The sequence below is a fragment of the Apus apus genome, chromosome 24 (genome assembly GCF_020740795.1).
Source record: "Apus apus isolate bApuApu2 chromosome 24, bApuApu2.pri.cur, whole genome shotgun sequence".
Lineage (NCBI taxonomy): Eukaryota > Metazoa > Chordata > Aves > Apodiformes > Apodidae > Apus > Apus apus.
Genome location: NC_067305.1, coordinates 6,402,844 through 6,414,701, shown reverse-complemented (window position 1 = coordinate 6,414,701; position 11,858 = coordinate 6,402,844). Strand labels below are relative to the sequence as shown.

Below are 11,858 nucleotides of genomic sequence, written 5' to 3'. Positions count from 1 at the left end.
GTCAATTGCAGATACAAATAAATACGTACTGTTACACCCATACTCTAAAATGGGGGGTAAGAAAATACATGCAGTTGACTAGAGATGACTCTTTGAAAGGTTTCAGAAGGGAAACTCCCCATGCAGGGGGGTTGGAACTAGATGACTTTAAGGTCCTTTCCAACCCAAACAACTATGTGATACTATGAAAACTGGCCTTTGTAAGTATTCATCCTAGTGCTACCTACACTATATAGAAACTGGATTCATTAAAATTATGCTGTAGCAAGACTGCAGTATTGTAACTTGCTGGATTCACAAAATACGTAGAAGCAAACTAAATAGATTTTCAAGATTGATTTTGTTATTTGGCAAAGTTCTGTGTTATTTTATGCAAGAATATGCCTTTATGTTCTCACAGTTATTTTAGCCTGGCAATTACTTTTAAATTGTGAATTCTCAGGGCTTTTACAGTTAGGAGCCGTAATTTACTGAAAGTATGCTAATTACAGGCAGATCCCAATGTGCATGTTACAGGTTTATTAGTCTTTTTTGAATAGCAGATTATTAAAGTTACATTTATTTTGTTCTGTATTGCCATTCAGAGTATCCTAGGATTAAACATAAGTGGCAATATTGTTACTGTCACACTGTGATTGTGTAATTGTGCTCATCATCAGACAGAAATAAGGAATTTTTACTAATTTATTTATGGAAGCTGTTAATGTTTTTGAGTACAGACAGAAAATATTTTGTGAATGAAGCTGTTCTTAATGCAAAACATAATATTTGTAATCCGTACTAATTTAATTGTGGTGAATTATCTAAAAATTGTTAACACTTTTATATACCATAGTGTTTATGCAGTGGTTTACAGTAGTCATGGAATTATTTTTATTACATGGAAATAAAGTTTTGATCTTTATTTCTGAGCTATATTGTGTTTAGAGACTCAAAAATTGACACAGATTTTCCTCTGTGATTTAATTTTAGCATTCTTAATCAATTCAGGGTTTCAACTGTTAGGACTGGCATTCACTGCTTCAGTTGAGAAATAGGTCTAACTATTATACAAATAAACTATATCAGCAGAGTGGTGCTTAAAACATAATAACTTTTCCATTCTGTTGTTCTCTGTCTCAGATGTCCTAAGAACATACAAAATGTCAGACTGGAGCTATCTGTGTAAGTATACACCAGTATTCTGTCCCTAACAGTGGCAATGGGAAATGCTAATTAGGAGGAGCATATTAGTCTTGCCTCACATGTCCTCCAGTGTCAGGGATGTTAGAAACTACAGCCTGTTTAGGCTCACCTTGTACATGGTACCTTTGCACTTTTCCAACTCAAAACTTTGTCATTCATAAGATGCAGAGAATGTGAGAGCGTATAGTACTGAGTGTGTGGATTCTCCAAGGTTTTCTGGACACGTGAAACAGTAGTTTCTTGTCCTGTCATCATCCCATATCCCTTCTGGTATGCCCCAAGGAGAATTTTTTTTGTTTGTTTCCCAGCAGTCACTGCACATCTGGCAAAGCAAGCAAATACAGTCTCTTACTAAGAAGTCTCAGCATACATGCTGTCCTTGCATGAAAAGTTCAATAATGAAGGTGAGAATAGAGTGGTGGAATCAATGCCAATGAGGTGGAAGGGAGCGAGAGAGAAGGACATGCACACATGATAAATATGTTGAGATGCATGCCTTATTGTCCTCCATGTGCCTTCCCATGCAACTCAGGGCCTTGCACTTGCCCTGCAGGAACCACATTTTTCATCTAGGCACATGACAGCACCCCAGCTTTGCTTTCTGATGTCCTTAGATTTGGAGGCATCCTGTGACACCTGTGTGTATGTTAGTGTGCCTCAGAACCTTCAATTCACATTTTGGGGTGCCCCAGAGTCCTCCACATGGCTTCTGCACCCTGTGTTTTGTCCGGCAGTGGCCCACCAAATTCTCCATTTAGATTTCTTCTCTCCTCCAGAGTTTTCTGTGTGCTTTTGGATGTTCACAATCAGCTTTTGGTTGCCCCAGGAGCCCTCTTTTGCCTTTCCATGCCCCAGAAAGGGGGTCAATTTCTCCAGGAACTGACTGGCCAACCATTCCCTGCTGGACCGACATGTATGGCTCAGGGAATGATTGCTGAGGTGTCCTAGGGGCAGGGTGAGAATCGGGGAAGGGGTCTGGACCCCAGAGCAGACTTGCTCCCTTGAGTTAAATGTGTGACTTAGTAAACACTTGCTGTCTCATTTTCCCTCCTGGCCACGGTTCTTTCCACGTGGTGGGAGTGTGATGGAGCCCAGGGAAGGAGATGACACACTCTGTGGGGTGGGTGATGATGGATGGCCTGGTGTTGCAGATGGGCCAGGGCTGGAGGAGGCCCGGGTGTGGACGAGGAGGCTGATGGCAGCCCGGTGCCCAAAAATCAGTACTGCAGTGCAAGAATTGCACTCCGTGGTGCTGCCACGCTGTGCGTTGCCGTCCGCCGGTAACGCAGTGTGATGCTGCAGTGCCTCCGGGATGATGCTGCTGCACTGGTCGATGCCTCCCGGTACGGAAACGCGGCTGCCGCCGGGAAAACCGTGGAACTGTAGCACCGGTGCCGCGGATGGGCACGCGCTGCCCGCCGGGAGCTGCTGCCGCCTCGTGCCCGAGTTGCGGTACTGCAGCACCAGCAATGTAAGGGCGCAGCCGCCGTCTTCTCTGCTGCCACCTGCTGACCGAGGTTCCGTACTGCAGCTCGAGAGCTCCGCACGCACACAGTTCCGCTTCGTGCTCGCAGCTGCCACCAGCCGAACAAAATTAAAGACGTCGTGGAGCCGTGAGTCTGACACAGGCCACTCTTACCCCATCCGCCCGTGCGGGGCAGCTGACATCTGGTGGGACAAGGGCGGGGGCAGGTGGTCTGAGGGAGCTGCAGCCCTTTATTTTTTCTGTTTGTATACCTGTGTGTAAAGAAATACGTACATGGAAAAATCCACACTTTATGTCCTAAAACTGCAAATAAATGGTATGAAGAGCGTGCCGTCTCGTGTGTGACACTCGCTTATTCCCGCCCACTTGTGTGTTTACCAGCCTTTCATCCATGTCTCTGCCCTCCGATGTGTCCCCGCCCCTTGAATGTGTCTCCGCCCTCGTGGGTGTTCCCGCACCTAGTGTGAAACCCCGCCCCCTTGTCATGCTTAGCAACATCCCTTCCAGCGCTCTCTGTCCGCTCGTGCACATCCCCACCTCTTCGTGCGTGGCCCCGCCCCGACTTCGTACATTACTCCTCCCTGCCTGCTTTGTGGCCACGCCCCAGCTTCGTACGTGATTCCGCCCCCGCCTACTGCTTTGCCCCGCCCCGGTTTCGAGTGTGGCCCCGCCCCCGCTTGCAGTGTGGTCCTGCCCCCGCCTCTTACGTGGCCCCGCCCCCGCCCCTAACGTGGCTACGCCCCCGCCTGTTGCGTAAGCCCCCCCCCCCCCCCACCTGTTACGTACCCCACCCCGCTTGCTGCATGGTCCTGCACCCGCCTCTTACGTGGCCCCGCCCCGTCTGTTGCTTGGCTCCACCCCCGACTGTTGTGTAACCCCGCCCACACCTGTTGCGTAACCCCGCCCACACCTGCTGCGTGGCCCCGCCCCTGCCTCTTACGTGGCCCCGCCCCCGCCTGCTACACAACCCCGCCCCCGCTGACTGTGTGGCCCCGCCCCCGCTTGCTGCGTAACCCCGCCCACGCCTGTTGCGTAACCCCGCCCACGCCTGCTGCGTGGCCCCGCCCCTACCTCTTACGTGGCCCCGCCCCGCCTGCTGCGTGGCCCCGCCCCTGCTTGCTGCGTAACCCCGCCCACGCCTGCTGCGTAACCCCGCCCCGCCTGCTGCACAACCCCGCCCCCGCCTGTTACGTGGCCCCGCCTCCGCCTGCTGCGAAACCCCGCCCACGCCTGTTACGTGCCCCCGCCCCCGCTGAGTGGCCCCGCCCCTTCGTTTCGTGCCTGGCCCTGCCTCTTGTGTGGCCACGCCCCTTCGTGCTGCGTGCCCCGCCCCCGCCCCTGCTCGGCCCACCCCCCCCCTTCGTGCGTGGCCGCGCCCCTTTCTGGGTGTCCACGCTGCCACATGTTTTTTGGGTTATTATTTATTTTTCTTTTGTGTGTGATTTATTATTTATTTTTCTTTCCTGCGGAGCTCGCGGCTGGCTCCTGGTGTCGAAAGTTCGGTACTGCAGGTCGTCAGCGCTCTCTGCTGGCACCTGGTGTCGAAAGTTCGGTACTGCAGGTCGTCAGCGCTCTCTGCTGGCACCTGGTGTCGAAAGTTCGGTACTGCAGGTCGTCAGCGCTCTCTGCTGGCACCTGGTGTCCGAACTTCGGTACTGCAGGTCATCAGCGCTCTCTGCTGGCACCTGGTGTCGAAAGTTCGGTACTGCAGGTCGTCAGCGCTCTCTGCTGGCACCTGGTGTCCGAATTTCGGTACTGCAGGTCGGCAGCGCTCTCTGCTGGCACCTGGTGTCCGAACTTCGGTACTGCAGGTCGGCAGCGCTCTCTGCTGGCACCTGGTGTCGAAAGTGCGGTACTGCAGCTCAGGGCCAGCGCATGCGCAGTAAGGCGATATCTAGCCTCGCCCTTCGTGGGCGTGGTCTCGCCCTTCGCCCGCCCACCGTATGTGTTCTTCCTCCGCCCACTGTGGGCGTGGCCCCGCCCCCTTGGCCTCCCTCCGTGGGCGTGGCCGGGGCGGTGCTCTGCCGCCCGGGGATTGGTGAACGCCGGGCTGGGCGGGGCCGGAAGAGCGGCGGCCGGGTCCCGTGCTCCCGCGCGGGGCGGGGCCAGAGCGGCCACGCCGTGCGAGGGTCCGTGGGACGGATGAGGAATCGGTGAGGGAGCGCCGAGCCGAGCCGAGCCGTGCCGGGTCCTGCCGCTGGCGGTTCCTGGATATGGGGAGAAGCGGCGAGGGAGGGGGACAGTGAGCGGAGGCCGGGGAAGCGCCCCACGCCGAGTGCTGCTTGGCTTTGCCCCCGATGTTGCGTGGTCCCGGCCCCGTCTGTTAAGTGGCCCCGCCCCGGCTTGCTGCGTAGACCGCCCCGCCTGCTGCGTAACCCCGCCCACGCCTGCTGCGTGGCCCCGCCCCGGCTTGCTGCGTGGCCCCGCCCCGGCCTGCTGTGTGGCCCCGCCCCCGCGTCTTACGTGGCCCCGCCCCGCCTGCTGCGTAACCCCGCCCACGCCTGCTGTGTGGCCCCGCCCCGCCTGCTGCACAACCCCGGCCCCGCTGACTGCGTGGCCGCGCCCCCGCTTGCTGCGTGGCCCCGCCCACGCCTGCTGCGTGGCCCCGCCCCGGCTTGCTGCGTGGCCCCGCCCCGGCCTGCTGTGTGGCCCCGCCCCGGCTTGCCGCGTGGCCCCGCCCCGGCCTGGTGTGTGGCCCCGCCCCCGCGTTTTACGTGGCCACGCCCCGCCTGCTGCGTAACCCCGCCCCCGCCTGCTGCGTAACCCCGCCCACGCCTGCTGCGTGGCCCCGCCCCTGCCTCTTACGTGGCCCCGCCCCTCGCCTGCTGCACAACCCCACCCCCGCCTCTTACGTGGCCCCGCCCCGCCTCTTACGTAACCCCGCCCACGCCTGCAGCGAAACCCCGCCCCCGCGTCTTACGTGGCCCCGCCCCGCCTGCTGCGTAACCCCGCCCCCGCCTGCTGCGTAACCCCGCCCACGCCTGCTGCGTGGCCCCGCCCCTGCCTCTTACGTGGCCCCGCCCCTCGCCTGCTGCACAACCCCGCCCACGCCTGCTGCGTGGCCCCGCCCCGCCTCTTACGTAACCCCGCCCACGCCTGCAGCGAAACCCCGCCCCCGCGTCTTACGTGGCCCCGCCCCGCCTGCTGCGTAACCCCGCCCACGCCTGCTGTGTGGCCCCGCCCCGCCTGCTGCACAACCCCGGCCCCGCTGACTGCGTGGCCGCGCCCCCGCTTGCTGCGTGGCCCCGCCCACGCCTGCTGCGTGGCCCCGCCCCGGCTTGCTGCGTGGCCCCGCCCCGGCCTGCTGTGTGGCCCCGCCCCGGCTTGCTGCGTGGCCCCGCCCCGGCCTGGTGTGTGGCCCCGCCCCCGCGTTTTACGTGGCCACGCCCCGCCTGCTGCGTAACCCCGCCCCCGCCTGCTGCGTAACCCCGCCCACGCCTGCTGCGTGGCCCCGCCCCTGCCTCTTACGTGGCCCCGCCCCTCGCCTGCTGCACAACCCCACCCCCGCCTCTTACGTGGCCCCGCCCCGCCTCTTACGTAACCCCGCCCACGCCTGCAGCGAAACCCCGCCCCCGCCTGTTACGTGGCCCCGCCCCGCCTGCTGCACAACCCCGCCCCCGCTTGCTGCGTGGCCCCGCCCCGCCTGCTGCGTAACCCCGCCCCTGCCTCTTGCGTGGCCCCGCCCCTGCCTCTTACGTGGCCCCGCCCCCCGCCTGCTGCACAACCCCACCCCTGCCTCTTACGTGGCCCCGCCCCCGCTTGCTGCGTGGCCCCGCCCCGCCTGCTACGTAACCCCTCCCACGCCTGCTGCGTGGCCCCGCCCCCGCCTCTTACGTGGCCCCGCCCCCGCCTGCTGCGAAACCCCGCCCACGCTGACTGTGTGGCCCCGCCCCCCGTTACGTGGCCCCGCCCCGCCTGCTACGTAACCCCGCCCCCGCTGACTGCGTGGCCCCGCCCCCGCCTCTTACGTAGCCCCGCCCCCGCCTGCTGCGTAACCCCGCCCACGCCTGCTGCGTGGCCCCGCCCCGGCCTGTTGCGTGGCCCCGCCCCCACCTGCTGCGTGGCCCCGCCCCCGCCTGTTACGTGCCCCGCCCCGCCTGCTGCACAACCCCGCCCCCACCTCTTACGTGGCCCCGCCCCCGCCTCTTACGTGGCCCCGCCCCCGCCTGTTACGTGCCCCGCCCCGCCTGCTGCGTAACCCCGCCCACGCCTGCTGCGTGGCCCCGCCCCGGCTTGCTGCGTGGCCCCACCCCCGCCTGCTGCGTGGCCCCGCCCCGCATGCTGCGTGGCCCCGCCCCGGCCTGTTGCATGGCCCCGCCCCGGCCTGCTGCGTGGCCCCGCCCCCGCCTGTTACGTGGCCACGCCCCCACCTCTTACGTGGCCCCGCCCCCGCCTGCTGCGAAACCCCGCCCCGGCTTCCTGCGTGGCCCCGCCCCGCCTGCTGCGTAACCCCGCCCCCGCTGACTGTGTGGCCCCGCCCCCGTTACGTGGCCCCGCCCCCGCCTGCTGCGTAACCCCGCCCCCGCCTGCTGCGTAACCCCGCCCACGCCTGCTGCGTGGCCCCGCCCCTGCCTCTTACGTGGCCCCGCCCCTCGCCTGCTGCACAACCCCACCCCCGCCTCTTACGTGGCCCCGCCCCGCCTCTTACGTAACCCCGCCCACGCCTGCAGCGAAACCCCGCCCCCGCCTGTTACGTGGCCCCGCCCCGCCTGCTGCACAACCCCGCCCCCGCTTGCTGCGTGCCCCCGCCCCCGCTGAGTGGCCCCGCCCCTTCGTTTCGTGCCTGGCCCTGCCTCTTGTGTGGCCACGCCCCTTCGTGCTGCGTGCCCCGCCCCCGCCCCTGCTCGGCCCACCCCCCCCCTTCGTGCGTGGCCGCGCCCCTTTCTGGGTGTCCACGCTGCCACATGTTTTTTGGGTTATTATTTATTTTTCTTTTGTGTGTGATTTATTATTTATTTTTCTTTCCTGCGGAGCTCGCGGCTGGCTCCTGGTGTCGAAAGTTCGGTACTGCAGGTCGTCAGCGCTCTCTGCTGGCACCTGGTGTCCGACCTTCGGTACTGCAGGTCATCAGCGCTCTCTGCTGGCACCTGGTGTCGAAAGTTCGGTACTGCAGGTCGTCAGCGCTCTCTGCTGGCAGCTGGTGTCGAAAGTTCGGTACTGCAGGTCGTCAGCGCTCTCTGCTGGCACCTGGTGTCGAAAGTTCGGTACTGCAGGTCGGCAGCGCTCTCTGCTGGCACCTGGTGTCGAAAGTGCGGTACTGCAGCTCAGGGCCAGCGCATGCGCAGTAAGGCGATATCTAGCCTCGCCCTTCGTGGGCGTGGTCTCGCCCTTCGCCCGCCCACCGTATGTGTTCTTCCTCCGCCCACTGTGGGCGTGGCCCCGCCCCCTTGGCCTCCCTCCGTGGGCGTGTCCGGGGCGGTGCTCTGCCACCCGGGGATTGGTGAACGCCGGGCTGGGCGGGGCCGGAAGAGCGGCGGCCGGGTCCCGTGCTCCCGCGCGGGGCGGGGCCAGTGCGGCCACGCCGTGCGAGGGTCCGTGGGACGGATGAGGAATCGGTGAGGGAGCGCCGAGCCGAGCCGAGCCGCGCCGGGTCCTGCCGCTGGCGGTTCCTGGATATGGGGAGAAGCGGCGAGGGAGGGGGACAGTGAGCGGAGGCCGGGGAAGCGCCCCACGCCGAGTGCTGCTTGGCTTTGCCCCCGATGTTGCGTGGTCCCGGCCCCGTCTGTTAAGTGGCCCCGCCCCGGCTTGCTGCGTAGACCGCCCACGCCCGTTGCGTAACCCCGCCCACGCCTGCTGCGTGGCCCCGCCCCCGCCTGTTACGTGGCCCCGCCCCGCCTGCTGCACAACCCCGCCCCCGCCTCTTACGTGGCCCCGCCCCCGCCTCTAACGTGGCCCCGCCTCCGCCTCCTGCGAAACCCCGCCCCGGCTTGCTGCGTGGCCCCGCCCCGGCCTGCTGTGTGGCCCCGCCCCGGCTTGCTGCGTGGCCCCGCCCCGGCTTGCTGCGTGGCCCCGCCCCGGCCTGCTGTGTGGCCCCGCCCCCGCCTCTTACGTGGCCCCGCCCCGCCTGCTGCGCAACCCCGCCCCCGCCTGACTGCGTGGCCCCGCCCCCGCTTGCTGCGTGGCCCCGCCCCGCCTGCTGCGTAACCCCGCCCACGCCTGCTGCGTGGCCCCGCCCCGGCTTGCTGCGTGGCCCCGCCCCCGCCTGTTGCGTGGCCCCGCCCCCGCCTGCTGCGTGGCCCCGCCCCCGCCTGTTACGTGGCCACGCCCCCACCTCTTACGTGACCCCGCCCCGCCTCCTGCGTAAACCCGGCCACGCCTGCTGCGTGGCCCCGCCCCTGCCTCTTACGTGGCCCCGCCCCGCCTGCTGCACAACCCCACCCCCCCTGACTGCGTGGCCCCGCCCCCGCCTCTTACGTGGCCCCGCCCCCGCCTGCTGCGAAACCCCGCCCCGGCTTCCTGCGTGGCCCCGCCCCCGCCTGTTGCGTGGCCCCGCCCCGCCTGCTGCACAACCCCGCCCCCGCCTGTTACGTGGCCCAGCCCCCGCCTGCTGCGTAACCGCGCCCCCGCTTGCTGCGTAACCCCGCCCCCGCTTGCTGCGTAACCTCGCCCCCGCTTGCTGCGTAACCCCGCCCCCGCTTGCTGCGTGGCCCCGCCCCTGCCTCTTACGTGGCCCCGCCCCCCGCCTGCTGCACAACCCCGCCCCCGCCTCTTACGTGGCCCCGCCCCGCCTGCTGCACAACCCCGCCCCCGCTGACTGCGTGGCCCCGCCCCCGCCTGCTGCGTAACCCCGCCCCCGCCTGCTGCGTGGCCCCGCCCCCCGTTACGTGGCCCCGCCCCCGCCTGCTGCGTAACCCCGCCCCCGCCTGCTGCGTAACCCCGCCCCCGCTTGCTGCGTGGCCCCGCCCCCGCCTCTTACGTGGCCCCGCCCCCGCCTGCTGCGTAACCCCGCCCCCGCCTGCTGCGTGGCCCCGCCCCGGCTTGCTGCGTGGCCCCGCCCCGGCCTGCTGTGTGGCCCCGCCCCCGCCTGTTACATGGCCCCGCCCCGCCTGCTGCGCAACCCCGCCCCGGCTTGCTGCGTGGCCCCGCCCCGCCTGCTGCGTAACCCCGCCCCCGCTTGCTGCGTGACCCCGCCCCCGCCTGTCCCGCGGCCCCGCCCCGGCCCGTTGTGTGGCCCCGCCCCTTGTTGCTGAGAGCCCCCGCCCCTGCTTTGTCTCTGCCACCGCCGCTCCTTCGTGCGTGGCTCCCCTCTTTAAACGGTGGTGGGCGCGGCTTTGCTGCTCGCCTGCCCTTCGTAGGCGTGGGCCGTCTCTGCCCACCGTGTGCGTGGCACCGCCCTTCGGCTGCCTTGCGTGGGCGTGTCCGGGGCGGTGCTGTGCTGCCCGGGGATTGGTGAACGCCGGGCTGGGCGGGGCCGGAAGAGCCGCGGCCGGGTGCCGTGCTCCCGCGCGGGGCGGGGCCGGTGCGGCCACGCGGTGCGAGGCGGAAGTCGGCGGCCGAGGGTCCGTGGGACGCGTGAGGAGTCGGTGAGGGAGCGCGGGGCCGGGGCGGGCCGGGTTCTGCCGCCGGCGGTTTCTGCATCGGGGGAGAAGCCGCGAAGGGGTGGAGCGCTGGCAAGCCGCAGGGGGTGTGGGGTGGGAACGGCGGAGAGCGGGGAAAAAGCGGCGGTAAGGGGTGTGGGGAAGGACGGTCCGGCGCCGACCTCTGCGCCCCCCCCCTCCGCCGCGCGCTGCCGCCCCCCCCCCGCCACGAGCTGCCACGGCCGCAAGAAGCGAGGGGGGGAGGGATGCGGCACGCGGCGCGGGGGGGGGGGCGGGGCGGGGCCGCCATCGTCAGTTGGTGTTTCCTCGAATCACAGGGTGGTTTGAATGAGAAGGGAGTTTAAAGATCATCTTTTCCAACTCCCCTGCATTCACCTGGATTTGTTTTGTATTTATTTTCCATTGGAGCATGAATCGCAGGTGCTCCTGTGTCTCCATCCCCGTTCTGTTTCACGTAGGAAATGAAAATTATTAATAGTTAAGTACAATTAATTAATTAATATGTTTAAAAGTGTGATATTATTATCAAGACATCTTAGGTATTAAAAATTTAATAAGCAGTAGTAATTAGTGTAAATACATAATGAAATAGTCAATGTTTCACATCTCCCTTCTCCCCCTCCTTGATCTCCCTTCTTCCTCTGTTGTTTTTTTTTCCCTTTATTTATTTTATTCATCTTTCTCTGCTGTTGCTTCTGCTGCTTTTTTTGCGGGAGCGGCGGGCACCGCTGTTGCTTTCCTTTTCCGGGGCCGCGCTTGCCCCTTCCTCCCCCGGGGATGCCCGTTTGCATCTTGCCCGGCTCTGACACAGCGAGACCAGTAATTCTGAGATCCCTTTCATCAGTCTCTTCACCGAGTAGTCCTCGAGAGATCTTTCCACAGGCGGTTTCTCGTGGGCAGGTCCTCACTGCTGTCTTTTCCGTCCCCGCCCCGGGGCGTGTCCCCAGAGGCAGGTGACAGGACCAGCTGCTGCTCCCCAGCCCTTAATTCCAGCTGGTGTTCCAGCTGCCCCTATTCCCAGGGGATTGTGGGGAGGGCCCTGGGCGGGGCCGGGGATATATGAGCCCCCGCCTGTGGCCGGGGAGCTCAGTCTGCTCTGGGGTTGGTGGATCTTTAGAGCTGTGTGAGTGTGTTTTGAAGCTCCTTGGAACAGGAGCAGCCGTGTCGTACAAGAGGCTCTGGGTAAGCAGTGTGTGTTGTCAGAAGCACGTTGGTTGCCTGCAGCTGTTTCTGCTGGTGGTAACTTCGTATGGGTTGTTTTGGGGTGAGAAGGTGGTTTAACATTCTGCGGTGCATCTTTCTTTTCTGCAGGTGATGAGGAGCCTGCTGACTGTGGGACTTTTGGAGTTGATGAACTGTGGAGCTTTCTTTAAACAAGGATGGCCTGAGACCTGTGGCCCCTGAAAGCTAAGTTGAGGGATGGGTGCTGGGGAGGGCTTGGGGGAGGTGGGGACAAAGTTGGGAATTGCAGGGAAGGGTTTTAAAGTCAAGAGCTGGGGAGAGGGCTGTCTGGGAACTGTCCCTTTGGGCAGGTAAAGGCAGTGGGTTACTCTTCAGTGTGATGTCAGTGTGTGCCAGGCAGGGCAGCTCCAGCCTGCGTGTGTCATGGTGTAGTTTGTGTGGTCTGTTGTCTTTTGTGTCTCAAACCC

At 63.8% G+C, this 11,858-nt stretch overlaps 1 long non-coding RNA gene across 2 annotated transcripts; it reads left to right on the top strand.

The window, feature by feature from the left end:
• The first annotated feature begins 6 nt into the window (after positions 1-6).
• LOC127393967 (uncharacterized) lies at positions 7-3,002 on the top strand. 2 transcript variants are annotated; one of them, XR_007891568.1, is made up of 2 exons: positions 7-1,164; positions 1,497-3,002. It is a non-coding gene; the product is annotated as an uncharacterized LOC127393967 (long non-coding RNA). The 2 variants fall into 2 exon arrangements; XR_007891567.1 differs by having other exon boundaries at positions 1,494-3,002.
• The last annotated feature ends 8,856 nt before the right edge of the window (positions 3,003-11,858 follow it).